Source organism: Aquarana catesbeiana, linkage group LG04 (genome assembly GCF_042186555.1).
Source record: "Aquarana catesbeiana isolate 2022-GZ linkage group LG04, ASM4218655v1, whole genome shotgun sequence".
Lineage (NCBI taxonomy): Eukaryota > Metazoa > Chordata > Amphibia > Anura > Ranidae > Aquarana > Aquarana catesbeiana.
In genome coordinates, this window is record NC_133327.1 from 81,476,055 (window position 1) to 81,500,523 (window position 24,469).

Here is a 24,469-nt window from a genome sequence, read left to right on the forward strand (position 1 = left end):
AAGCACCCGTTTAGAGCCAGAGGCTCTAATAGGCTTCAAAAAAGGGTGGGCTCAGGGCGCAGAGCACTGCACCCTGATCCCACCCAGTTGTGTGAAGATAGCGAATACATTTTTGCTATTTTCACACTAAAGTTACTCCCCACCAATCAGGAGGCAGGTCGTGAGACCTGTTTTCTGATTGGCCAAAGCGTCAGGCGATCCTATTAGATGCCTAGCGCTTAGGAGGAACAGAGAGGAGACACAGGGAGGAGGAAGCTGCGGGAGGAGCGGACACCAGAGCTGCTGCCCACACCCTGGGAGAGGACACCTCAGCCCGCCAGCACTAGCTCGGGTAGGTGCCTGGTTGCCAGCTGCCTAAGGGGGGGGTGCTGTCAGTGTTGCGCCACCACTACGACACTTTGTCGGTAGGGTGATGTCTCTGCTTTTTAGAATATTGTCTAGGTTTGCCATTGCTTTCCTCTCAAGAAGCAAGCATATCTTAATTTCATGGCTACAGTCACCATCTGCCATGATCTTGGAGCCTAGGAAGATAAAATCTGTCACTGTTTCCATTTCTTCTTCTATTTGCCAAGGAGTGATGGGACCGGTTGCCATGATCTTAGTTTTCCTAATGTTCAATTTCAGGCCAGCTTTTTGCGCTCTCCTCTTTTACCTCCATTAACCTCCCTGGCGGTATGATTATGTCAGATTTTTGTGTCTCAAAGCAGTACATTGTTTTGCATGGAAATTTGGCGTTTTATATTGTAGGCCTGTAATTTTTAGGAATAACTCACTTAAATCTTTTCAAACAAGAGTCTAGTAGACATCCTGGGTTTGATAAAGTTTGAAACAGAAAATCATAAATTATAATATAATAAATAGATGCAGTGGCGTCGCTAGGAGGTGGCTATTGGGGCTATAGCCCTGAATCTGGGGCCCATAGCCTCGAGTCTCTTGCCGCAGGGTCCCTACCTAACCAGCGTGTCTGCGGCAGGCGGGTGGGTTGCATGAGAGAGGTGGATGAGAGGAGATGACATAATCTCTCTTTGCCCGCTCCACATCACCACTCATCTGCCCTCACAGCTGGGCCTCTTCAATGTGGGAGCGTGGTGTGGCGGGGAGCAGAGAGATGACATAATCTCTCACTGCCCGCCACACAACAGTGCTCTTCCGCCCTCACATTGCGGGCCTCTTTAATTTCAGAGGTGCGGCGGGGAGCAGCGAGATGACATCATCTCTCACTGCCCGCCCCTCATAACCGCTCTCCAGCCCTCACTAAATGGACCAGTGCTGCCAGCCTGCCACCAATGCAAATTCGGTGGCACTGGCTGGCATGGCAAGTGACAATCCACATCAGTTGGCAAGTGACAATCCACATCTGGTTCCAGGTGACATGGCAAGTGACAACCCACATCTGGTGGCAGCCTGGTGACATGACAAGTGACAATCCGCATCAGGTGGCAGGTGACGTGGCAATTGACAATCTGCAAATGGTGGCAGGTGATGTGGCAAGTGACAATCTGCCAATAGTGGCAAGTGACAATCTGAAAATGGTGGCAGGTGGCGTGGCAAGTGACAATCTGCATCAGGTGGCAGGTGACGTGGCAAGTGACAATCTGCAAATGGTGGCAGGTGACGTGGCAATCTGCAAATGGTGGCAGGTGACGTGGCAAGTGACAATCCACTTCTGGTGGCAGGTGACGAGGCAAGTTACAATCCACTTCTGGTGGCAGGTGACATGGCAAGTGACAATCCACATCTGGTGACAGTAGCAAGTGCCAATCCACATCTTGTGGCAGACGACATGGCAAGTGACAATCCACATCTAGTGTCAGCTGACGGTGGCAAGTAACAAGCTGCATCTGGTGCCAGGCGACAGTGGCAAGTGACACGCTGCATCTGGTGACAGGTGACGTGGCAAGTGACACGCACAGGGCTCCCACTGATTCTGCATTATGGTGAGTTGAACCACTTCATTATATATTAGATTGTAACAATAGAAACAATGTGCTCCAGTCCCCCTGACACCATATTAACCGTGGTGCCATGGTGATTGAAGCGCCAAAACCAGCCATTGCCCACGAAAAATTGGTTACCACTAGCATACCACCCCCCGTGGGCCTGCAAAAAGGTGCTATGGGCTCTACCCCCAGATCTTTTGCAGACCTACCAACGCCCCTGAATAGATGAAGCGATGTGGACTGCAGTCATAATATTGTGTAATTCCCCATCATTCTTCACCTATAGACATATCCCTCTAGTGCTGGGCGCCAGTGACTACCATCACATCTGTGAGCCCGACCAGAAAGGATTGTGGGATTAGTAGTCTTTCAGACCGGCGTTTCCTTCATGTGACATGACATCTGGACTGCACATCCCAGGGATCCTTGCTACAACCGGAAGAGACTCCTGGGAGGAACTATAAAAGAGTGTGGAGATCCGCGCTATGCTCTCTTCTTCTTGGGCCTTGCTGTGCGCACATCTCCCTGTGCGGGAAGAGGCTGCGGCCTACCACGCAGTAATCAAGTGATTCCAGCCCGGCCACCGGAGAGCCTAAGCCTGCCTGCTGTTCGTTGGACATCCGCGCGGCACCCACCCAGCAGATCTACACTACAGTCGCCTGTATCTATCAGCCGTGAGTCATCACTGGTCGCTTCGCTGAAGGACGTCTCTTCCAGTATCGCTGTCTGCAAGGTGTAAGCGGGTCTGGTCGTTGGTGAGAGGGCAATTGCCCATCCTTTGCAACCCTTCCTTGCTACTTTATCTGAACACTGTGTACAGACACCTTTACCTTTGGAACCACTTCACTGCATTACTGTTTGGAACACTGTACATAGACACCTTCGGCTATTACCACACCATTGTGCCTTTTTGGATACAATCTAATGACTCCAACTGCCGGTGAAGACTATAAGGCCTGCATCTTGGACACTGCTGTTATTACCATTTAAAGGGCCCTATTCTATCCCCTATTTTGTCTGATCTCTCATTAGGATACAAAGGTTGAATAGGCCGGCCTGGGGTTCCCCTTTAGTGTGTGACTGCCTGTCCCAGATAGGTAACCTTTTACTACCTTTACAGGTTATGCTTCAGGTGGTAATTCATTGTACATATGTTTAAATTATGCTTTTGTGCCATTGAACTGTTTCTAAGCTATTTTTTTGGGAAATTCTTCTTCTGAGTCTGGGCTGTTTTCCAGCACTCGGTTGACCAATTCCTCTCCTCTGTGTGTCAATACCACATTGCTTACTCCAGTAAAAGCTTAGATAATGTAAACATATTTGACTTGTGTGTCGTGTCATTTAAAGGTGTTGTGGAAGATGTCTGAACCCAGAGTGTCAGGTGGGTTGGAATGTTCATAGGGTCATGGCAATGCAGAAGAACAGGTAAACCCATGCAGTCTTCAAGGGGGCCATGCTACATAACTATAAATAATTATAACAAATAATAATATAATAATAATAAAATGTATTCAATAATGTAATCAAATCAAAAACACAGAAATTTGCTCAGTTGCAGAATTGTCGATGTCGTCACTTTTAGTGTCTGATGAAGAATTTCCCCACGAATCACTATCGCTCAATTTCTTCAAGTGATTCTAAATCACTATTGCTAATTTCTAGCTGGTCATAAACCGCTTTTGACGTAAAGGGACACTTTTTGGTTGCCATGAACATTCTCAAGTTTCCAGGCAGAAACAGTATATATAATATAAAACTGCTGGCAGGGCCCTGGACAAAGTACTAGGGACAAAATGGATGTGAAATGATTTGATACAGTAATATAATCTTACAGATTACAGTGTACTGTATGTGTTATGTTTTTTGCACTTTTTGAATTTGCCACTGGGCTCCCCCCCATGTGGCGGAACAGAGCCCGGCACAGTACATCTGGCAAAATACACAGTCAGTGGACACAGCGGGAGGACTTCGCAGGATCCTGGGGACAACGTAAGTGACTTTGCCAGGATACTGCGATGTAATCTTGAGTGTGGCTTGGGGTTACTGCTTTTGGTAGTGAAAATTCACCCCAATCCACACTCAGGATTACCACCAGGGAGGTTAAGAGACTCTTTTGTTCTTCTTTACTTTCTGTCATTGGCCATAGCAGCCCTTTTTTTAACATAACGATCACAGTGAAAATCAATAGTTGAGAATAATGCAATCAATGCATACAATACATTCAATGTACTAAAAGAAAAGTAATTTGCTCCTATCTAGGCCCAAGGTCTTTGAAGGTACTGACAATTCCAAACAAAACCTGGCTGTATCTGCCACCCAATGAGAAGGCCCCCAGCTGCTACTACACTACCTCGGGGACAATGTTCCACCTACATACTCCCAGATACAACCCAATGAAGACAATGTTACAAATGTAACTTTATTGATGGGAAGGGATACCCATAGCTAAGATGGGCCCAAACCATTTTCCTCCAAAATATTACTACAACGCCACCTTCAAAGACCCATAGTCCCCTTCCCACTTCCATGACACAGGAACAAAAGACCAGTACTCTGAAGTAGTTATACAGGCAGTCCCAGGGTTACAAACAAGATAGGGTCTGTAGGTTTGTTCTTAAGTTGAATCTGTTTGTAAGTTGGAACAGGTAAATTTTTTAAGTGTAGCTCCAGCCAAAATATCTATTTTTAAGCTTTTTGGATAGCATAGGAGAGGGTTATCGCCCCTGTAACATTTATTTTGCTGTCTGTGCCCATGTTCAGAAGATTTCACCTCACTTTCTGTCCCAATGACAATAGGATTTTGAAAATTTTGGGTTGTTAGGGAAAACATGGACTGGTGAAAAGCATCAGTGGAGACACCTTTTTCCCATATTAACTCTTATAGGAGTGAATTTCCCTTCCTAGGGGTAGATTTCCTCTCACTTCCTGTTGTCTCCCTCCATTTGTAAGTAGGATGTTTGAGGGGACTGCCTGTACTGTAACAAAACAAAATTACACACAAAATACCAGGGAAGAACAAAAAAAAGGAGGCAAAAAGGAAACCAACCAATCCTAAAAACAATAAGCCTTCGGGAGGGAGGGCGTGAAAAGCTTCTCCAGTGCTGGCACAGCTCCAATTGAAGCCGATAAAGTTCTGCTCCCTCTCTTTATACTGCTGACCACCCCTTGATCCCTCCACCCACCAATCATGGTAAGCAAAATTCCTTATTCAAAAATAAACACCCCATCCTCTGCACAACTCTGCCTCTTATGCACGCCCCACTCATGCTGGCCCACCTCTTAGCTTTGCTCAGTTCCAGACCATATACAAACGTACAATTCCCCCATTATAGGGTCTTACCCTTACAACTGAACTAGCAAACCTCCCACCCATCCCTGATTTGGAGGAACTGTCCCTATATTGAAACCAAATTCCTCTGTCTCTCGTTATACTTGAAATGTCCCTCCTCCTGGTTTGAGGTATAAATCTCTACAAAAAAAAAAATACACTATTGGGTTGTATTTGTATTTGCAGAGCTATTCATTCTGCGAAACTACACATACATTTAGTCTGTGTGAATGGGGAGAAAACTGAATGTTATTAAACTATTTTCTCTCCAGGTCAAATGTTACCTTATTACAAATTCATACAGTGTAGCCTGAATCAGGAAAATACTGCATTATGGCTACATTATGGCGAACATAGTAAACAAGTATTTGTTTGATTGTCAGCTCCATCTTTCCTGATTCTCTCTATTTATTTATTTTTTTTGGAATAATAACATTTGACTTGTAGAGAAAATAGTCCAATAATTTTTGATGGAAAAATGTACATGCAAAATATATATAAAAAATTAAATACACCTCTATGTAACTACTAAAAGTGACTATCCTAAACCTCTTACACAACCCTGAAATGAATGTTGTTATTATGGGTAGTTATGTGTGGTTTTAACCAATATGCCTCACTCATCTAGCTATCAGTTGTAGATGTACTGATGTAGAGCAGACAAATTGTCTCCTTCAGCCTCTCCAGCAGCAGTCTAAGCATGTTTTGTGTTGCTATAACATCCAATCTTGCTATACTGTGATATTAAATCTAGTAAATTGCAATAGGAGGGTGGTGGCACAAAATAATATTCCCATTGTGAAAGTGTTTCCCCTCATGTTTTCAAAGTCCAGAGGAATAATGATTCTATGTTTCTTGTAAAGTGCCGTGAAATTTGTCACCATTACTATACATAAATAAATGCTAATTAAAAAACATATGGCCACCTTGGCAGAACTCTTAAGCAGGGTATTTTTTCTTTTGTTTTGTTCTTTTTTTTCCACATGTAAATGCATTTTAAATGAATGTAATCTGTCTGATCTGACATGATGATTGAATTACATGGCCTGATGTGAAGCATCACAAGTCATGTAGATACACTGGAGGAGGAAGGAGCATGGTAAAGTGCATTCTGCCTACAGAACGATCTGTATAGTTTATGTCCAACATTTAAAGCTTACCATTACAATATGATTGTAAACTCTATAGTTGTTTTACAATCTCCTTTCTATTTACCAAAGCTATGCGAGATTTGGCCCTGCTAAAACGATCCGGTTTTGTAGTCAGGCCCTTGTACTACACAGTCTATGGTAGATCTGAAGGAGAATATACAAATTGTAACATATATTGTGAGCTATAAAGTACAATATAGTACAGTATAGTCTATGGTACTGTAGCATATACAAAACAGAACAAGATTACACCTGCATTCTGCCCCCTCTGCTGGCAGATATATCTGCTTGTTGTCTGTCTTTCCTCTTGACTGACATACAGTATACAGTAGTATTCAGGACTGACATGTTGCTAAACTGAAGTATGAAGGTATTTAGCATATTTCAGGATCGATCATGGACATCTATTGGGTATACGTAGGGTCAAAATAATGCACACAGAGCACAACTATAGTAGTTTCAATGGAGAATATTTGTTTATATTAGTGATGGTCAACTTTCTTAATAGGGGGGGGGCATCAAGTGTCACTCCCGACATCACTGAAGGGCCACACATAAAATTCAGTGAATATTCATTATAGACAAGAGACACACAACAGGATGAAGTCAAAGACTGTGAGTACAACCCAAGGGATGGTCAGAGACTGTGGGCATAATACAGGAGATAGTTAGAGACTAAAGACAGGATACAAGAGATGGTCAGAGGCTGAGGACAGGATACAAGAGATGGTCAGAGACTGAGGTCAAGACACAAGAGATGGTCTGTGACTGGACATGATACAAGAGATCAGTCAGAGACTGAGGAAAGAATACAAGAGATGGTCAGAAACTGTTTACATAATACAGTATATAATCAGAGACTGAAGGCAGACAACAAGAGATGGTCAGAGACTGAGGGCAGCATGCAAGAGTTGGTCAGAGACTGTGGACATAATACAGGAGATAGTCAGCGACTGAAGACAGGATACAAGAGATGGTCAGAGACTGGACATGATACAATAGATGGTCAGAGATCATAGACATGATACATGAGACTGTCAGAGATTGTGAATGTGCTATAGGAGTTGTTGGAAACTGGGGACATGCTTCAGGAGATAGTCATAGACTAGAGACATATTACACGAAGCTGCTAGAAATCACTGCTATAAGAGGGCAATAGGGAAACAGTGTCTGCAGTGACCCTGAGGGCAGCACAGAACGTGCCAAAGGGTTGCATGCGGCCCGTGGGCTGCATGTTGAGCACCAGGGGTTTAAATGATGCCCATGGAAAACTTCTGTGTCCAGTAGAAATTTGGGCATTTGACAACAGAAAGGTGGGGAGGAGCCTAGCACATAGAATAGGTGGGGCTTCATCTTGACTTGGAGAGATGCCAACGTTTCACATACATCTTGGATTTAGGATTCAAGGGACTCCACAGGGACACAGGGATTAATTTAAAGACTAAGACATATGACCTGAACAGCTAAATAAAACTTACACTTAACCAGAACCCTTTAAAATGAGTTTACCTGCAATTGTTGGGGCAAGGGGGCATACCCCTGATAAAATTTAGTTTGCAGCAATGGGACAAACAAGAGTGACAGCAGCTTCACAAAACTCAAAAAGCAATTCTGCAAACTCTTTAGGTCACCCAGGCTTTGGGTTCCCCTTTATGACAGACTGTTCAATCGCAATATAAGATACAACCTTTTTTATTCTAAAAAAAAAAAAAAGATAATTTAATGGAGCAGCGAACAATCCTCATCTGCTCCAAGCGTGTAAAGGAGAAACATAAATATGCAAGGCTTAGTAGAAACTGACGAGGACCATAGCCCATATGTAAGGTCTGCCGTAAGGCTCTCTAAAGTGCAGAAACTTGTATCTAAGGAAGACATCAACTTATTATAGACTACTAGTAAGGTGTTCAAATAACATAAATGCAAGAGGGTTACCATCCGCTTAACCACCCGATGAAGCATATATAAACGAGAGATTATGGACTTGGATGCATAGCTTTACTATAACTTAATCACAATATAATAGTATTGATTGCAATAATGCCTCTTACTCATATTGTGCGATAGTTAGGGCACTTGCAACTATCAAACATTGTAACTGTCCCACATGAGGGGCAATATTCCCCCAAATATGCCCAGTAGAATCTGGGTTACAAAAAAGGGCTACAAAAATATGATGCCAAGGTTGGCAAAGGAGAGTGAGAAGAAAGAAAAGAAGGAAGCGGAATAGGGGGAAGGAAAATCCATCTAGGAACCTCCCGTCGGTCGACTAGTAAAATAGGGACCTGCAAGTAGGCAAGCCAGGGGGACTATGTTTTATCCAAAAGGGATTGTTTGTCGCGTAGAACACTCACTATCTTTTCGTTCAACACGATCCACATAAGTTTGCGTTTCATCAGTGCTATGTCTATAATTGGGTAATTTCCAGGGCTTTTCCATGCTGTGGCAATGGCAATTTATGCCGCTGGGAACATAAAATGTATCAGTGTCTGGGTACGTCGAGGTATGTTTTCTACTGGTTCGTTCACTAGGGAGATGCTGGCATCCTTGACGATGTTAACCATTGTGACCGATAATATGAATGAATAAACCCTCATCCAAAAGCAGAGAATCTTGGGGCATATCCACCATACGTGCAGTGATGTGCCCGCCTGGCCACAACCCCTAAAACAGGAGCAGGTGAAGCTCCTGGATACATTTTGGACAGGTGCCCTGGCACTAAGTATCATGTACTTTGTATCCTGCCTTAATCAGGGCAACATTAAGGATACCTTTGTGGATTTGTGAACTCCATTTTCGCCAATCCTCCACCTCAGGGGCTATGTCCAGATCCCTCTCCCACCCTCTCTCCCCCCCCCCCCCCCCCCCCAGAGAGCAGCATCCTGCACGCACCTGTTTTTAAACATGGTGTGTACTGGTAGCTCAGAGACACCTTTTTGTAATGAATTAAGAAAGTGCAAAATTTGTTGTAAGTGGAAGTTCTCTGTGGGGGGCATCTCCAAGCTGCCCACAAAGTATGAAGAGGGATATATTCTCCTGTGGTCAAGATGGTCACCTATACGGTATAATCTCTTCTTCACCCACCAATCAAATCTCTCAGGATGTATACCAGGGGCAACAGAGGTTTGCTGAACAGAGGAGCCACTGGGGTATATGCAGAGCATAGGGGCCATCTCCTGCAGCTTGTATCCCAAATGTGTAATGAATGGGAGAGTGTGGAGCATAAAATAGCTTTGTGGTGTTTCGGGAGGGTTCATAGAATAAGATCCATTGCCAGTGGTAAGCAAGCCTGGGCCTCCAGTGGGACCCAGTCAGGGGAATAATGACTATGAGGTTGGTATAATTGGGTTAGCTGCGCAGCAATGTAGTATTTACTAAAATCGGGCACCCCCAAACCACCCAGGTCCTTAGGGGCATGCATTGTAGCCCTAGCTATAACCTTTTTAATCCTAATTAGAATAAAGAATCTTTAACCACTTCCATACCAAGCAAATTCTAGCACTTCTCTCCTACATGTAAAAATCATAATTTTTTTTTGCTAGAAAATTACTCACAATCCCCAAACATTATATATGATTTTTTAGCAGATACCCTAGGGAATAAAATGGCGGTCGTTGCAACTTTTTATGTCACGCGGTAGTTGCGCAGTAATTTTTCAAACGCAATTTTTTTGAAGAAAAAAAACATTTTCGTGGATTAAAAAAAAAAACAAAAAACAGTAAAGTTAGCCCAATTTTTTGTATAATGTGACAGATGATGTTATGCTGAGTAAATAGATACCTCACATGTCACACTTTAAAATTGCGCACACTCATGTTATGGCGCCAAAATTCGGTACTTAAAAATGTCCATAGGCGTCGCTTTAACATTTTTTACAGGTTACATGTTTAGAGTTACAGAGGAGGTTTTGGGCTAGACTTACTTACTCTCACTCTTACGTTCATGGTGATACCTCACATGTGTGGTTTGACCATGGTTTACATACTAGTCTCATTACAACAATGACCTACCGGGAAGCAGTTCTGAACCTCTAAAAAAATACAATAAAGTTACCCTCAGAGAGAGCAAAGAGTATAAGTATCTTACTTGAATAAATAGCTCTTTCCCATTGGTTGCATCCCACGGTTGCAAGAGCAGTAAGTAGCCTGTAGTAACCCATGTGGTCCGAGGGGCCCAAGGGAAGGTTGACAACTGTATTAACTGGTTTTGTAGTAAGGAAAGACTTTACTTCCTGCACCAGGAACAGTGACTCCACAGAGGAGACAAGTCCCCTTTTGGGGAGGTAACTAAGCTAACTAATCTTTCAGCGTATCAGCTATTAGGCATACCAATCATCACAAGTTGTTACTCGTTGGGTATTCATGTCAATGGAGGACAAGGTGTCCAAAGTCAGAGCTGCAGTGGTCATAGACTGAAGACTTTCCGAAACGCAACAAAAGAGCCTCAACTATGCTGCAAAGACTCAGCAAAATGGGGAAGGCCTATCTTCACTGTCAAGAAGGAATGCAAAACTAGCTTCTGTCAAGAAGGAAACAAAACTAACTTCTGTCAGAGGTATCTCCCAGTCAGGTCTACCAGCCCGTTAGGTTAGGATTTTCTAGAACTCACAGCCAGACGGCGTAAGGTACAAAAGCCGTTGGATGACAAGGGACAGTCTCCGAACCAAAAAGCCGATCAAGGGATCAGCAACAAGTAAGGCTATCAAGATATTGGTCTGACAGTAACCTGGGTGGCTTCCTCGATTTTTATCGTGACTGTGATATTGCGGTGGATATATCGGACACTTTTGACACATTTTTGGGACCATGCTATAAAAATATATTGATTACTGCATAGATGTGACTGCAGGGAGGGGGTTAACAGTAGGGGGTGATGGAGGGCTTAATTATGTTCCTAGGGAGTGATTCTAACTGTAAGGGGAGGGGATTCACAAGGAGAGGAGACCGATCGGTGCTCCTCTGTACTGGGAACACATTGTCGGTCTCCTCTCCTCTGACAGGACCGTGGATCTGTGTGTCTAAAGAATAAGCAATAAACAATAACAATAAACCCTTAATTATAGGGGGTTTCAATAGTATTGTGTTGATGGCGGTGGTGTCGGCGATATATGAGTTTTTATATGTGGACCTGGGGAAGAATGGCTGGATGTCGGATGGTGGAGTCTTTGCCCAGACGGAGTTCTACTGACGTCTCCAGAGTGGTGGCTTAGGACTGCCACCTGGGGAAGAGAACGTCGAAGGACTCCCATTTGTTTTTATCGCTGATGAAGCATTTGGTCTGGGTGATCACCTGATGAGGCCATTCCCCCAGAGGACCCTCACCCCAGAGAAGAGGGTTTTTAATTTTAAGAGTCATGGAGAATACCTTTGGGATAATGGCCAGCCGGTTCCGCCTATTTCTAACGGCAATAAATAAGGCGGAGTACAAACTTAACCACATCGTGTTATCATGCTGCATACTTCACAACTTTTTAAAGCAAAATGCTCCTAATTACGTAGCCTCAGTTGGGCCTGGGGCCGGAGTTCATGAACCAACACTGACGGCCCTGGAAGCTGGCTGTCCTGGCTTGCCCCCCCAAAGCGCCTGTGAAGTGCATCTAAAATATGTCGATTATTTTATGGGTAGGGGGGCCATTGCTATGCCAGCAAATTTGTAAAGATTTCTTAAATTAAAAAAAAAAATGTATATGATAGAAAATCTTGAATTTGATTTACTGCTTGTGTTTCTGTTATCTGTCTCCTAGGTTCTCCTAGTTCACTTGTAGTGCCAAGTGTTTTTTCCATTATTTAAATAACACCCATTGTCACTGTAAACATGAACTTAATACAAAAAGTGGTATTGAGCATTGAAAGAAGAAGCCACAGATTGTTGAGTATAAAACGTTTTACTCCGTGCACATGCACATGTGCATTGTAAAACCTTTTTTGGTAAAAAAATAACATCTTGGTTTTATAAAGTTTTACCTTGGAATTTTTTTTGTTTTACATAAACAGGCATGTTTCAAAACATAACATACACAACTCCGGAACTTACAAAGTTCAACATTGAAAAAATGAAGGCAATATCAGACATTATAGTGTTAAAAATGTGTTGATATTGCCTTCGTCAGATGGGGTGATATCACCCCTGTAAAAGCCAAATTTAGAAGATGCACACAAATTGGGAGTCAAAATGGGGATTTCCCTCCTGATTCCATGCCTAATGTAAACATGTGCTGTCTCCCATCATGGGGGATCAATGGACTTGTTTTGGGGGTACAACCCCTTCCTCTCACCTACTAGAGTTGCGAGGAAGGGGTTGCACGCACAAAACACGTACATTGATATCCCCTGATGGCAGATAGTACACTGTGTGCATCTTCCAAATTTGGCTTTTAAACTGTATTAAAACATTAGTTAAATTTTCTTTAAAAAAAGGTGTAATTTTTTTGGATTTAGATTCTTCCTAGTACATCAATCATGTTCTTCATTCTTTGTTCAATCTCCTTGTTTTTTTCCTTTTATGAAGTCTAAATCCCGACTACAAAACAATATCTCTTGGATTAGCCTTTGTGCACTGTCAGTGGTGAAATTAGTAAATTGTTCTTCCATAACATGCACATCACCTAAAAGAAAAATACACACCATTTATTATAAATATGCAGGCATTACCTGAATCTGTGGTGTCAGACACTCATCTGTTGTGGTCACTATATCAACCATCTCTCCTTCCTCCACATCCTGAGGTTGTGTGCTGAGTTCCCCTTCTTTAGTAGGTGGGGGGTCCCTGGTGTCCTTAGATGTTCCAAGTCTTTTCTCCCCTATGAGAATGAAACAAAAGGTATACTTAGCACACCGATATTTAGGGCCAGAAATAGGAATATGAAACATTGCTTGGAAGTGGGGTACAATTGTCTGTTTGGGCAGAGTTCCAAGCTGAAGACATGTTTTTTTCCCTTACCAAAGCTGGAATACTTACTTTCACACATGGAGACACCCCAAGTATCCACTGGAGCACCTGTGTGGGACATCCCAAAAAGTTTGTTCTTGTGTCCCAGACTAGTGCTCCTAAGTCCAGATGTGTAAACAGCTGCTGAGTGTCCTCTCCTTACATTACACTGAATCAAGTTTGCATTTCATTCTAGTTACAAACACATCTAGACAAAACATCGTATTTAGTTGGCGAACAAACGATGTTTACTGCGTACGATTACTGTGCCCACGAGCCTGAAAGTTGCCATTTTAAACTGTACAACAGTAAAGAAAAGCACATGGAGCAGCATGCAAGTAATAATAACAATTGGAACAAATGACAACTACTTACTTTTTAGAAGTACTTTCTTGATTCTTCTGTACTGATCCTGCTCCCTCAATTTCAGGTCTGACCAACATTTCCTCAATTGCTCCTTGGATCATCGTACCCCAAAATTCCTGTGCAGACTCTTCACAACTTTAGTCTTGATCTTGGCCTTTCTCACATTTGGGTTTAGGTACGGTCCATACTTCCCATCATAGTCGGCCCTCTTCAAGATGTCCACCATCTCTACAAAGGCCATATTTGAGGCCTTAAATCTTCTCCTCCGGGTTCAGGATATTTTGGGCTCTGGGCTTTCCTTCTCCTCGTTACTGCTATTACGCACCTGCTGTGTCTCCGCCATGTTCATTTCCCACTGCGCAGAAAGAGAAGGGGCAGGAAATATTCTAGAAAGAATGTCAGGGGCGGGCGACGTGGGCGTAGTTTCACGTATGCGCAGTGCCTGTGTGTGGTAGAAAGAGGACCGGAAGCGCCAAACGTTATAACGAAGGTAACATTTTAACTTGGGACATCAGTGGCCTATACTGATTCTAGATTGAGGCCTATATAGGGCTAAGATTAGAAGAGTTTAGCCTGATATTAGTGTTTTTGTCTTGTGTTTTGTCTTGCAGCAAATATGAAACAATTCAAAGACCCGGAATTCATGGGCCAGTTCATAGACAAATACAGGGATATGAGAAATTTGTGGGAGGTTAAAAACCCCTTATATCGCAATAAACCAGCTAGGAAGGCATCGCTGGAGAAACTGCTGCAATTTGTGAAGACGCAGGTCCCCGACGCAGACATCGAGTTTGTGGAGAAGAAAATTGGTAGCTTGAGAAGCACGTATAGGAAGGAGCTTAATAAGGTCCAGGCTTCCATGAGATCAGGAGCAGCAGCAGAGGATGTGTATGTACCCAGTCTGTGGTACTACAACAGGATGTGGTTTCTGGAAAACCAGATGGAAGCCAGGGAATCACTTTCTACACTTCCATCCAGCCTTCCCTCAACCCTTCCCTCAACCCCAACTGAGGCTTCCGAGGACCAACCTGGGCCTTCCATCCAGGAAGAAGTGGAGGAGCCCAGCTGGAGCCAGGTATAGTATAACATATTTAACATATTTATTGTCTGAAAATTATTGTTGTTAACTAGATGTGATTATATATATGATATATATATATATATATATATATATATATATATATATATATATATATATATAATAACAAATGAATGATTTAACAAAAAGTGTTTTACATATCAATAGACAGTAGGGGCCAAAAATGATTGTGACAAGAATGAAAAATGCTGGGCTCAGAATGATAGTCTTTTCTATTTGTTACCATTCAAATCACAGTCATGAGCTGAAAATTGTGTGTGATTGATGAACCAAAAACTAAAACTATGTCCCTTTTTCATACACAGGAAGACCTCAGCCAGGACAAGGCTCTGGAATGTGGCACACAGGAGGAGGCGGGGGTAAGTGTCAGCCAGGATGTGGCGGGGCCCTGTAGCCTCACCCAATCCCAGGTGCCTACCCTCCGCCTTACAACAGAAAGGACCAGGAAGTAGAGTAACGTGGAGGAGGCAGCACTAGGCCTCATTAAGGAGGCTAATGCAGCCCTGAAAACACCCCCCCCGATGCTGAAGAGGCCTGTAGCTGCTATGTAGCTGCCAAATTGCAGCAAATGGAGGAGGGCCAACGCTTCATGTGTGAGAATCTAATTTTTCGCGCCCTTCAGAAGGGGTTGAGGGGCCAAATTAGTGAGAACATGCACTTATGTGGGCTCGCCCATCCTCCTCCTCCTGCCACAAGTCCACCTCCAGAGCCACAGCCTCCAAGGAAGACTGCAGGGAAGTGTGGAGGGAGGGCTGCAGGGAAATCAAGAAAGTGATGGCCTGGGTTCAGTCTGGTCTGACAGAAGACGCAGGCTGTTTTAGTACCACAGCCTGGGGACATATAAGTCATCTGCTGCTGTTCCTGATCTCTGGGAGTCCTGGACCAGATTGTGCTCCCTTAAATATGGACTTCTCAGGCTACCAATTTTAATTTACAAAGAGTTGACGTGTGCCCTGGGGGCCAAAGGCTTTGAAAATTCAAGCAGTTTCTCCAGTGTTGCCTTCCTCTTTATGAGCCAGAATAAATGTAGATTTTTTTTTTATATGAAAAAACTTACCTATGTGTTTTTCTTCAAAAAGGACAGTTTGTTTGTGATTAGGCAGGTACATTTCAAAATTACAATGTCAAATAAACAAGGGACACCAACACCAACCTCCTTGAGCTTTATAAAAATACAAGATAATAATGTTGTTGTGGAAACTTGACACACCAAAAAAAAAAATATGGAGATCACTATAAAATAATTTCTAAATAATCCAAAAAATAGGAGATCTTGATTAAAAATGAAAAAAAAAGATAACTATAAAAAAATAATTCTAAACATTATTATGGAGATCTGGCTTTAAAAACAAAAAAGATTATTCATGAGATCACGATAAATAATAAACAAATCAGTTTGTCGTAACTCTGTGTGAATATCAACAGAAAAACAACTTCATTTTTCTAGCATTATAAAGAACAAAAGAATGTGCTGCATTAAAAGATCCAATAATTGCATACAGATGATCACATTTTCGGCTAGGAACTTTTTCCAACTGAAAAATAAAGAACCTGCTCTCAATATTTTGCTGGCTGGAATTCCGCCAGCAAAAGTTCGATGGAGCATACACAGGGCCGAATTTTCCGACCAAAACCTCTCATTGGAGTTTTGCTGGCGGGATTTCTGATCTTGTGTACAGGGCATAAGTCTTCCTTCTTCATCTTTCACCAGTCTTCATCTATCTGTAATTTCAATTTATGTGCATACTATATATCTGTAAAAAGCAGGAACAAGTAAGGTGAGTGATATAGAAATTGGTTGGGGGCAAGGCAGAGAGAAAAGAGAAGAAATATTAGGGATACTAAAGGGGAAAAGCAAGGAAAAGAAGAACTGGTTGGTTTGCGGTTATGCTGGACCCTTAGCAACTAGAATTACTGTTGATGTAAACACAAAAAGGGGGTGCACGCCTTGGGAGGAACAAAACCTGTGATATCAGTAGGTATGTGTAGACCTGGTTGAGGTCCTAGGCTGCTGCCTCTCTGGTCAAGATAGGGAGATCACTTAAAGAAGATTAATTCCTAGACATGTGGATAAGAGGGTCTTGTAAAAAAATAGTCATATATACCCAACACATTTTGGGGGAATGAAATGCAAAAAAGAAGAAAAATAGAATATAAAAAAACATTAAAGACACAAAATATTCATATAAAACATGTTAAAGACAATAATGGTATAATAAAAACACATATAATGCCAAATGAGATATAGAGAAATTATAGAAATATAAATAAAGCCGACTAATTTTACATAACAGTAGTAATAGTAGTAACAATGGATACAATTAAATGATAATGTCATTTGTTTCACAGGACAAATCTACTGAATTGCAGGTATTTATATAAAGTATATCCTACCTTATGATCAATTATATACATTTTGTCATCTGCTGATTTTATTGTCAAGGTTGTATATTATATAGTTACTGTAAAAGATCCATTATAAACTATAACATTTTTATATATCCTATAAATTATACCAAATGCATAAAAAATAAATAAATTAGTGAAAAGAGTCCAAAGCAATGAAATACATTGGATGAGGATGAAAGGAAAAAGACAGTACACTGACCTTGAGCAACAATTTATAAAGGAATCAGGAAGAAATGCACTTTATAGCCTGAATTAGGGCTGGATTAGTGCTGTGGAGCATAAAGAAATACAGTAAGTGTTAATAATAGTGTTCTAACACAATATCTTCATGCTCCATGGCCCTAATTCGGGCTTTAAAGTCATTTCTTCCTGATTCCCGTTAAAATAGTTGTTCAAGGTCAGTTTACCAACTTTCTTCTTGTACCCTCTATGGTGATATTTGATTTTTGTTCAATAAACTATTCAAACAAACCTCCAAGCGAGATGACCATTTTTGCTAGGCGCTCCTCCTAACCATTTAAAAAAAAAAGAAAGTATAGGTAAAAAGGAAAGGTGTTGAGGCAGTAAAAAAAAAAAGTAAAGGAGAAGAAAAGAAGGAATAAGACAAAGAAAGAAAGGAAGGAGGGATAGACATTAGAGAAGATGAGAGGAGGGAGGGCGACTGTAAAGGGAACAAAATATAGGATGCAGAATAAAAAGTTTAGAGTATATCCTAAAATATAGGATGGTAGGACTAGAGAGGATTATTGAATTCATGTTAAACAAGAAATAAAGAGAAGGGATAGAAAGACTAGTGAATGTAGGGAAATGGCAATAAGGAAGGAAGAGAAGGGAGGAAAGAAAGAGTTAGGAAAAAGGGGATGATAGTGGCGAAGAAAGGAGAAGGAAAAAGACAGATGGAAGAGAGGAAAAGAAAAGGCAGAGGGAATGTAGAGAAGAAGAAAAGGGGAAATGGAAGAAAACGAAATAAAAGGATAAAAGAGAAGGAGGAGAGTTAGAGAAGCAAAGGACACAATTAAAAGAAAAAAAAGAAGAAAAAGTGGGGGTGGGTAAAAAGGAAGGGACGGGGTAAAGATTTCGATGTAAGAAGAGAGGAAAGAATGTCATGAACACAAAGAATGTAAACAAAGAGTGGAAAGGGACACAGGGGTATGGAATTTTTTTAAAAAACTACTTGTTCAAGGGACTAAATCAGGGTTCCAATCTACTTGTCCCTCGTGACAATCTACTTGTCCTCAAAACAGAAAAATATATATTTTTTCCCAGAATGGAAAATATGAAGGGTTGATGTGCTTTTAGGAATGCCTGGGGCTTTTAAAAATGAAAGGGGCTTTATGGCGACTTAAAATTTTAATGTTTTTTATTTTTTGCTAGAAAATTTCTTAGAATCCCCAAACATTATATATTGTTTTTAAAACAGAGGTCCTAGAGAATAAATTGGTGGGTGTTGCAATTTTTTTTATGTCACACGATATTTGCGCAGCAGTTTTTCAAATGCACTGTTTTTGGAAAACATACACTTTTTAGAATTTTAATACAAAAAAACCACAATACATAACCTATCTTTTTGGGTAAAATATAAAAGATGTTATGCCGAGTAAATAGATACCAAACATCCGAGTAATGGAGCGTGGAACGTAGTGTAACGCACTGTCCGTAACTTCTAGTGCAGGTGGCTTAGCGGCTCCCTGCTTTTAACGATGAGAGTGGATGCCTATATTTGGAGTTTTCAAAGTGTGCAAACATACAACCGATGTTTTTACAATACATTTAAGACAATTTTACGCTATGAGAAATCCTTCCTTCTCTTTCTTTCTCCACCACCAAATTTTGCTACTGGTGTCATTGGTAATACCACCACGAGGAGAGGACACTGGAGAGCGGCCAGAGGATATCTCCTGGTCCCTGGGTGACCACCAAGTGATTTTTGCTTCTTTTGTTATAAAGCAAGAGGGTTAACACCATCCAGTGAGTAGGGATCGTTACTTAACATGTGGTGACCTGGTGACACCGAACAAATAATGTTGCTGAAGATAGAGCATGACACTTTTATACATGCTGAAAGGACATTCACATTGAATACTATCACTAGTTTATTTGGGACTGAGCACTATATTATTTGGATAATTGTTTTTTCAATATAGAGATAAGTGTTGTATTAGACTAAATTATTTAATTTGCAAGCGCTGTTTAACACACAGAGCCATCACTCATGTGGGTTACTTCTCTGAAGCAAATGCCCTGGCAGAGTGCAGCTGTACTTGCAAAGTGCACAGTCTTTTTGCCTTTAGTAAATCAACGCCAATGTGTCAAAAAATAAAACAGTGCTACAAGCGTCCTTAGAAATACTTAGCAATATGCATAATGTGTAACTAATCAATTAAACACCCACAAATAACTCTATAAATAACACCAATGTGTCAAAAAACAAAACAGCGCTACAAGTGGCCCTGGAAATACTTAACAATATACATAATGTGTAACTAATCAATTAAACACCCACAAATAAATCTAAAAATAACATAAAACAATAATGTGGTGCTCCAAATGTGAACAAATAAAAAAAATGTGTCCAAATGTGGACCTACGAAGTCCAGAGTATAAATGAACATATGATAAATAGTCAATGACGTGAAAATAGTAATAGGTATAAAACACAACACAACCACACATAGGGGGTTATTTACTAAAGGAACATCCACTTTGCACTACAAGTGCTCTGCAAATGCACTTGGAAGTGCAGTTGCTGTAGATCTGGTGGACATACAAGGATCTGGGGGACATACAAGGAAAAAAAAAACAAAAAACAACAGCATCTTTGCTTGCACATGATTGGATGATAAAAGCAGCAGAGCTTCCCCTCATATCTACAGCGATCTACAGCGACTCACTTGTAGTGCAGAGTGGATTTGCCTTTAGTAAATCAACCCTATAGTGTCACACTATGGGGGTTATTTACGAAAGGCAAATCCACTTTGCACTACAAGTGCACTGCAAGTGCACTCACTGTAAATCCGAGGGGGACATGCAAGGAAAATAAAAAACAGCATTTTAGCTTGCACATGATTGGATGATAAATTCAGCAGAGCTTCCCCTCATTTCAGATCTACCCCTCAGATTTACAGCGACTGCACTTCCAAGTGCACTTGTAGTGCAAAGTGGATTTGCCTTTCTTAAATGACCCCCTATGTGCGGTTGTGTTGTTTTTTATACTTACCACCATGGATCACTTTAACATCTGATGAGGTCCACCGCACATTCTGAAGCCTGTCTTTTGATGTTGGAACCTTTCCATCAATGCCGGATGGGTCTCATCCTCTAAACATAGACCTTCCTTGCTGGTTCTTATTGAGGTACTTCCTCACGTTTCCCTGTTAAACTCACATGCTGTACAGTATATGAGTCCACCATTTCTGGTAAGCGTGCCAACCTTATTATTTGTTGATTGCACCTAAAGATCAAGTTTTCATTCACTTTGAAAAACACAGACTTTTTCATGCACATAATTCATTTCTTATGATGGACCATCCCGTGATGTTTATCCATGAACTTTGATTTATTCATTTTGAACAGTGTTCTTTTTTACTCTATTAATTTTTCACTAATTATTACTATTTTCACGTCATTGATGGTTTATTTATCATATATTCATTTATACTCTAGACTAGCTTTAAACAGAAATCTCACAAGTTTGGGCAGAATGGAAGCACGGAACATTTAGGATAACGTGACTGTTGCCCTTCCCTAGCTACACATACTTACCTTCAATTCACTAACTCCACTTATCAGCTGGGGACAAAGACATGGACTTTACACAGGGTTGAGGATTGAGGACTTTCTTCATGTGACAGCCTTGTATGCGCTGGTTAGCCAATCGCCATGCCCTAGCTCTATGATAAGAGAGAAAGGGGAGTGAGTCACATACTCCTCCAACCCTGAGTAACTATATGTTTGTAAGGATTTACTTTTCTCTGATGTGTAGAACTCGTTGTGTCTTTAAATATAAGCAAATATGATTTTTCATTGGTTTATGAAGCTGGGGAGAGGGGCTTCCAACATGCAGTTTTGCTGTTCAAGACACTATTAATAATTTGCTGTCTGCCCTGCTTTAAGAACATTGGGAATCATTGGAACCCATATTATACCTGTAAGAAGTTACAAAAGACATGGTGCACCATTGTCTAAAATGATTTATGGTACTGTGAAAAAGTTTTAGGCAGGTGTGAAAAATGCTGCGAATTAAGAATGCATTCAGAAATAGATTTTTCTAGGTATACTTGCATACAGTTTTTGAAGGAACTTAGCAGGTAGGTTGTTCCAAACATCTTGGAGAACTGACCACAGATCTTCTGTGGATGTAGGCTGCCTCAAATCCTCCTGTCTCTTCATGTACTCCCAGACAGACTCCATGATGTTGAGATCAGGGCTCTGTGGGGGCCAAACTATCAGTTCCAAGACTCCTTGTTCTTTACCCTGAAGATAGTTGTTAATGACATTGCCTGTATGTTTGGGGTCCTAACTGCTTGTATTTCTCAGCTTTGAGGACACCATTGATCCTGACCAAATATCCAACTCCATTTCCAGAAATATAGCCCTAAACTTGCAAGGAACCTCCACCATGCTTCACTGTTGCCTGTAGAGACTCATTATTGTACCACTGTCCAACCTTTCGGTGAACAAACTGCCTCCTGCTACAACCACATATTTCACATTTTGATTCATCAGTCCAGAGTACCTGCTGCCATTTTTCTGTACCCCAGTTAATATTTTTTCATGTATAGGACATGGAAACAAGGCTAAACAACTCAACTATGCATTAAAGCATATATATAGTACAGTGTATGTATATACCATGTTTCCCCGTAAATAAGACCGGGTGTTATATTAATTTTGGCAACAAAAGACACAGTAGGGTTTATTTTCGGGGTAGGTCTTATCATATAATGTGCTGTCTTCTCTCCCCCTCTCCCTCCTTGCCTGTCAGGAGTCCCCAGTGTGAACCGAGTAAAAGTGGTTGTAAAATCCAAGAATCCACTCTATTACAGTATTATATAATGTTAAATGTGTGTGTTTCTGTAATATACGGTAATTGTGCCAAATACCTTTGTTATAGCGCCGCTCGGCGATTCCATGACCCGCCGGAGCTCTCTTCCCCAATCTGAGCACTGCTGAGGGGGGGAGGGAGCATGATCTCCCGCTGACAGCTGGGAGAAGAGGAGGAGAGCAGCGGGAGGTCAGCTGAGCGCCGCTTTACCAAGGTTATTTGGCACAATTATATTACAGAAACACACACATTTAACATATAATACTGTACTAGAGTGGATTCTAGGATTTTACAACCACTTTAAACCAGGGATTATTTTCGGGGTAGGGCTTATACTGCAGCCATCCCCGAAAATCACAGTAGATCTTTTTCAGGGTAGGTCTTATTTTCGGGGAAACACCAATATATATATATATTCAGCCTGAATCTGTACGATGTACATTATCTGTTATTTGATGATCATCTTTTGGTTTTGGCATGCCCTTAGCCTGTTTAGAAATCCTTTCTATGGCTCCTTGTACACAGCTCATTCTCTGTTTTACTTTGCATAAATGTATTAAACATTAAAAGCAGGGGAATCTGAAGATCATATGGGTTTAATGCCATGAATGACACCGGAAAGAAGCGAATATAAAAAACACTATAAGATTATCCTCTTATTATTTTAGGGGTTTTAGCGCTAAAATTGTGTCTCTTTAAAATTAAAGACCATTATAAACCCAACATTTCACATTCCTGATATGTGCCTGCTGTACCATGTACTTGTATGAAAAAGTATCCTGTTCTCTTTGTATTGCTTCCTTTGTGTGAAATCCCTGGCGTTTCTGCCAGTCCCTCTGCTTTGACCACACTAAGCAGGAGAGAACAGTGTGGACAGTTCCCTAGCTGTGCTGGGAACTTAGCCTGCTCTCCACCAATGATCAGACATGTCCTGAACCCCCCCCCCCCCGTACAGCTTTTCAATAGGAAGATCAGTGTGATGTTGTTTCTCCTCACCCAGCTCTTCTTATGTAGCTGAGAACAGAAGGGATGTGATCACGTATAACAAAATGAAAAAAAGGCTAATTATGATGTTTTTAATATCTATACACAGATGTTTTGCCTTTCATTTCTATTTTAAATTGAATGGGTTGTTTTACAAGTTAAGGATTTACAATCGCTTTAAAGCAGTAGTAAACTGCCAGAAAATTTTTTAAAAATTGTGTCCCTCTGTAGGTTTAAGTCATAATGCACTAGTATGCCCCATATACTAGCATATTATGACAGACTTACCTGGACACGGAGCCCTTCAGCACAGCACTGTCATGGCTCCCCGGTGCTTCCATCTTCACCTGGTCTTCCTTCTGGTCTCACAGACTCCTGTTGTATAAATGGCTGGGGCATGCACGCGGTGATGTCTCCGGCTGCATGCTGTGTGAATATCACCTAAACAGTGCAAGTTCAGGAGATATTTACTGTACCTACAGATAAGCGTTATTATAGGCTTACCTGTAGATACAAGTTAAATAGTGGACTTATACTCCACTTTAAGCTAGGGATGTAAGTAAGGAAGCTAAGAAGCAGCTTTAGGCACAGCAGGGTGAAGATCCTTGACTTTTTGTTTGATGACTTAAATGAAGAGGTTTCCCACTTTTCTGATGAAATTGGAAAAGCCCTTAAATCTAAAAGCAGGATCTGATTGAGATCCTTCTGTGAGTGTGCTGGTGCACTTGGAGCTGTTAGGTGCAATTATTGGAAATTCATAAAGCAATACATGTTTGAGTTCACAGCTACATTTCTTGCTGAGTGTGAGATGTTCCTTTAAGAAGAAAAGGCCCCTTTAAAATAATAGCAATATTTCCTGTCCTAAGTAAATCTATTGTGTGGAGAAATTCGACAATAAAGATGCTGAAATCTGACAACCCAAAACCACAAAACTATTTAAACTTTTATCAATTTTATTTGACTACTGGCAATTAAATAGCCCAATGTCACTCAGTTACGCACGGCATGTATTATCTGTAGAACCTGTCACTTTTAGAAGTCAGTGCTCTCGACAGAAAGAGGAGCGTTATGTTCTGTAATTGCATCCACTGAGTAGGGCTATGTCATATAACCTGAAAGATGGGCTCTTTGGAAAGACATGATGCCTCAAATAGAGTTGCATACTTTTTTCTAAAAGCTCAGGGAAAGAAATATGCTTTAAGAATAACGATAACCTCATAACAT